Here is a 6,000-nt window from a genome sequence, read left to right on the forward strand (position 1 = left end):
TTTTCCCTTTCTCAGAAGAAGACTAGAAATAAAGCATTTTTATTATCATATGTATTTTATGTACCAGTTAAGCTCAAGAGGAAGAAAGTCACACCAAAACACCAGAACTGCTTTTAAAACTTTATTTTTATGACTTTACGTTCTCTTCTTTGCAACATTTTTACACATAATATGACAGAAATATTAATAATCACACACACACACACACACACACACACACACACACACACACACACACACACACACACACACACACACACACACACACACACACACACACACACACACACACACACACACAATGCCTGCTACACAAATTGTGCATTAATGTGAATACAATGGTTGCAGATGTCATTTCTGTCCTCTCCCCCATGTGTCTCAGCCTATAGGACAGTGACATATGTTGGTTCTCTACTGCTTCCCACTGGATAGTAAATACATTTATTTTGCATCCATATAAAACTTTTAAATTGTTTAACTTTCCCCTCAAACTTAAATCACTGACATGCTCATTTTGATCGTGGTGACTTTCTAGCATCTGATCCCAAAATTCTTCGTATGCTTTTCTGTTTGGGATCATTTTCCTGCAGTAATTGTCATAAAACTCAGTATATAAAAAGGAATATGATTTCCATACACATCTCCCAATGCAGACATTAACACCACATCACATTAAACTATTAATGTTGGCCCTTTAAGCTCATAATCAGTGTTGCATTTCAAATCCAATGTGCAGCAGAAATATGCCACTGTCCAAATATTTTAGCCTGTGTGTGTGTATGTATGTGTGTGTGTGTGTGTGTGTGTGTGTGTGTGTGTGTGTGTGTGTGTGTGTGTGTGTGTGTGTTGCGTGAGGGACGAGCCTCAGTGTGTGTCCACCAGTGATTAGCCTGGTCAGTGGGCCTGTTGTGCATTCACTCAGGCCATTAGCATATTAATGCAGCCTCGCTCTTGATCTCCCTCCCACCCTCTCTCTCCCGCTCTCCCTCGCTCTTTCAATTTCTCTATACATATTTCCCAGAATGAGTTGCAGCTCCCTGCAGTTTCAATCTATAAATATCACCAATTTACGCCACCCGTGCTGTGAAGCAGGAGACTATTTCGCCACACAAATTTCAAGGTGCCTGGTCTGCTTTTTCCCTCCAAAAATGTCCCCTTGTCCTCCTCTCTGTCCCCCTTCTCTCTGTGTCAGATCTTTGCCTTCTGTTTCATCCTGCTCACCGTCTCCCCCTCTCTCTCTCAGCGCCTCATTCAAATCCTTCACTTTCTCTCATTTTCCCTTTTCTCTCTCCGAGTCTGGCCCCCTGAACTTTGTCAAACACAAGAGAAAAAAACCACAGAGGCAAATTCACAGGGGCCAACACAGAGAGGGTAAGCACACACACACACACACACACACACACACACACACACACACACACACACACACACACACACACACACACACACACCTCCCTCCTCCCCTCATTCACTCTCCCTTTCTGTCGCTCTCACCCTTCCCCTCTCTAGACGCCGGTGCTGAAGTGCGAACCGGACACATTCAACTGTACTTAACACGGCGAGAGCAGCCCTTTCTGCTCCGCCAACAGACTCCCTCTCCAAAACGGGACGCCCCTGGTCTGCAGAGCGTTAGGCTTTGCACCTGAACCAGAAAACTATACGAAAAAAGTAAGAAATAAAGTCGGGGAGTTGGGTTATTTGCACCTAATGTGGATATTTAAACGTCAATTCAAACTCAACCCCCAGTCCGTTAAAACAGATATAAATAAAAGATATAAATACAATTTACAACATAACTCTATCTTTTGATTTGCCTAACTAAATATGTGTATGGTTCTTTTTAAGAATTTAACATGGAACACTTTGTTTTGTGTGAAATGCCAAATAAATTAATTGACTTCCTCTTCACTTCCCAGTTGGCTGCTGTCCACCTGCTGCCTCTTTTCAGTGCCATTACTTCTCAAACCAGTGATTTTGTATTGAGTATTCACCAGCTTGCCTTAAAAATCATCAAGAAAACGAAGCTTTTCACTACAACTGATTCAACCTAAAGTTCAGAAATTAGGCTACTGTTCATTTTAACTGAAATACTTCACAAGCTTTTAAAATAATTCTGGTCTTGTTTGGTAAAAAATAAGCTGACCTCCGAAAAATGCCAAGAGAATCTACAGGCTTTACATTTACATAAACACACACTCTGCCTGATTCAATATCTCCCTCGCTCTGTTTGCCTTCCAGTGTCTCTCGCTCATCCACCCACAAAGCCATTGAGTTTCATCCCGTCCACGGTGGTCTGACCCTCGCTGAGCTCAGAGGTCAGGGGCGTGATGTCCATCCACAACTCCTGGTTTCACAAAGGCAGACGCAAGAATTGCGTTTGGACAATCAGCTCCGGACCCCCATCCTTCTCTCGGTCATCGTGTTCGCATACTCACACACATTTGGAGGCTCGCTGGCTGGCCATTCAAGGTCGCCGAAGTCAATTCAGCTTCAAATCACCAAAGCCAGAGAAGGAACTCCATCCAAATATCAGTCGGCCCATCTGTTGAAGTTCAGCGTTTGACCCCCAGCCTGCCTCAGGTCAGCGCATACGGATGGACGAGAAGGAAAGGATGGTCAGATGAGAACAGAGGAATGAGCGGGAAGGCAAGGAGAAAGAAGGAGGAGAGAAGAGAGAGGGAGAGAGCTCTAACTCATGCTTGTCTTCTGTTTGGTTGACACCATGATGAACGAAGGGGTCACCACCCGGGGGCAGGCCCGTCCAAAAGGAGCCAGCGATGTGACCCTGTACAAAAGAAGGAGTGGGTCCCCCAACGGTCACATGGATCAAAGAAGACAAAAGCCTGAGATGATAACTCAGCGCAGCAGTGGAGCACATTATGATCACACACATGAGCTGCAGTGGTAGTAAATTTAACTGAGTGGAGGCAGGAGGGTGGGAGGAGGAGGAGGAGGGAGGGGGCTGTAAACGAAAAAGTAAAGCTCTGACTCGCCCTAATCTGATTTGCCGTATGCAACATTTTCTCTTTATCTGATTCGCTCCGTGAGGTGTTTTCTCTTTCTGTGGGAGCCCGTCTTTATCCAAATGATGTGGTCTTTGGTGAGGCCTGGCCTATTCATGGGAACCCCATGTGCTGTGTGCCCACCATTGAGGTGCAGAGCAGCATGGCCACAAAGGATGGCAGCATTTCAGAGAGTCCTTTCCTTACAGTTAAAGTCTCTGTTCAGAACAAAGTTTGAACCACAGAGCCAGAATATCCACCACATAGTTAAAAAAACAACCTTTAAATGTTATCTGAATGAATCTGAATCCAGTAATAGTAATAGTTTGTGCTGAATTTCAAAACGTATATTCTAAATGATCTATTTCAAACAAAAACCCTCTTTCCTGACACAAACTCAGGCTCTTACAAGAGGCCTTGAGGCCTAAACTCATCTGGTTTACTCTTCTCTGAAGGCACTGCAACCACTCAGGGTTCTGGACCCCCATTTCAAAAACACTTCCACTGTTCAAAAGTGGGAAAAGGGATAGAAGACCTAAATCAAAAATCAGTTAATATCAGTTCAAAGCAAACCCAAAACAAAGAAACAAAAAATAACAGGAAAAAGACAAGAAGACAAAAGAGCAGTAGTGTTCGGACCCTTTGGGGCCTAAAATCTGGATGAAGAATTACTGGCAAAAAGCATGTGATAAAGTCGCTCCTAGCCACAGGACTCATCCTTACATGTGCGACAGGCATCCTCGTCTCTTGTTCGTCCTCCCTCAGCTCCCGGTTGAGTTGTAGTTGTGTTGCTGTCGACGTCTGACCGCACTTGTCCTACTTCTCCATCTTCCACTCTCCCCGCCGCTGCCTCCTCTGATCCTGAGTCCTTCTCCCTCTTCTTCTTCAACCCTTTCTGTCCGGCCCTCCCTCCGCCTTTACATTTCCTTCGCCTCGCTCTCTCAATTTCCCCGCCCTCTCTCTCTCTCTCTCTCTTTCTCTCACTCTCTTCCTCTCCTCATTTTATGCAGCACTGGGGTTACCTAAGAGACTGGGCCTCAATGGAGAAAATCTCCTTTGGTATAATGAACTGGGCGAGAGGCAGAGGGGAGGGGGAGGGAGAAAAGGGTTGGGGGGGGGGGGGGGGGGGGGGGTGCAGGGTAAGGGGTGTTGGACACGGAAGGGGAGGACGGGGTGGGAGGGGGTGAAACCAGAGGGAAAGATTGCAGATGCATGTTGGGATGGGAAACGAAAATCCAAAAATTGAAAAAGTGGCTTCGCTTGTGTGAATTGGCCTCAATGGTCAGTTTTTTTGGCGGTTGGCCACAACAAACCCCCCCCCCCCCCCCCCCCAAACCCTCCAACCACCAACTTACACTCTCACAGTCTCACAGTCAGCCCAGTAAACACAAAAACACACATTTAAAGTAAACATTTGCATGCTATACAAATGGAGACAAAGTGGTCTTCAGGTTAACAGCAAAAAGAAAAGTTCCCCGTCTTTGTTTCTTAAAGCCCGTCCTAATAAGCGTGAGACGGGAGACCTCGGTTGTATCAGCGGTCGCCATTTCGCTTGTTTACTTGTTTGTTTGCTCTCACTGTGGGGAGTGCAAGATGAGACCCGGCAGATCAGAGCTCTCTTTACAAAGACAAGTGTGTTCCAACAGGCAACCCTCTCTTCCTCTGCACGCACCCCATTCAGCACAAGTAATTACACTATCCCTCTTTAATCTGCTCACAGAGGTGCGACCCCAGAGGAGGAGACAAAGCACACGCAACCTTGTTTAGAGGTTAGTTACTGATTAGCGCCCAAAACTGTTGCAGTTCATTTTCCTGCTGCACCTTATTGAGCTCCATTCACTTTGTCGTTTGTCTCTGAGTTAGCAGACAGATCCCCCGCTGCTCAGCTCTGTGTCTTTACAAACCCCCCCCCCTACAAACCCCTCTTCTCATCGGAGGATGTGAGAAAACAATAGGGCTAATAAAAGAAGCAGAGAGATAATTACAACACGGCGATGAAGTTAGTGCTCCTACGCCCAGCACCATAAATACCAGCAGTGTGAAATGGGATCTGTGGGTGACTTTGGGGTGTCTTTTTTTATGCTTTTCTGTGCCAACAACGGCAACTTATTCTTATTCGCATGTACATGCCAGGGTGAATCTGGGATCTCTGTGTTAATGACTCTATCAGGCCCTGATACCCAGAGGCCCCTGCTGAGGGAATGCATCCAAGGGGATTGTGGTGTTAGAATGTGGAGGTGTCAAAGTTGGGTTGGGGGTGCTGTGTGTGTGTGTGTGTGTGCGTGTCCAAGTATGTGTGTGAGACAGGGGAAGGGAGGAGGGAGGGCTTAGGGCAGATTGTCCATGGTGCTCACCCCTCCGGGCGGGGCTGAATGAAGTTATTTCCAGGCCCCTGTCCATCTGTTACCGTGGCAGCAGCAGTGGCCAAGGTGTTGCCATGGCGAGGTGGACACAAAAAGGCGTGGCGTGGGAACGGGTCCAGGGGTCAGGAGTGAGGGTCAGAGGGTCAAGGGTCACAGCCAGCTGGACAGCACACAAGAGGAGGCCAGGGTGAGAAAAGGAGGAGGGAAGGTTTGGTTTTCTTTCTCCTTCTCGCCCTTTCTTCTCCGGAGGGAGACGTCCGAAGAGTGGACACCGCTGGACGTTAACATTGAACTGGGGCAGTAGGATGAACAAGGGAAGGGGGGTCGTAGCGGGTGAAGGGGGGTGAGAGGGGCCGTGGGGTTCACAGAATGGGGCCCCCAAAACGTCGAGGCTTTGGGAGGCTCGCCTGCATTAGGCCTCATACCTACTGGTGTCTAATCGCGCATAGCATTTGACAGGCAATTGACTCTGTTCAATGTACGCGCAAATGTGACCATTGAGAGGATGTGGACGGCTGTGTGTGCGTCGGTCTGGCTGTGTGGCCGGCACTTTGGCCAGATAAGTGATACCCAGAGAAAACAAAAGGCCATTCCACCACATTTCATTCCGGTCATTTTGAGCTCCAAACGGCTCA

Source organism: Eutrigla gurnardus, assembly GCF_963514095.1.
Source record: "Eutrigla gurnardus genome assembly, chromosome: 17".
NCBI classification, from domain to species: Eukaryota; Metazoa; Chordata; class Actinopteri; order Perciformes; family Triglidae; genus Eutrigla; species Eutrigla gurnardus.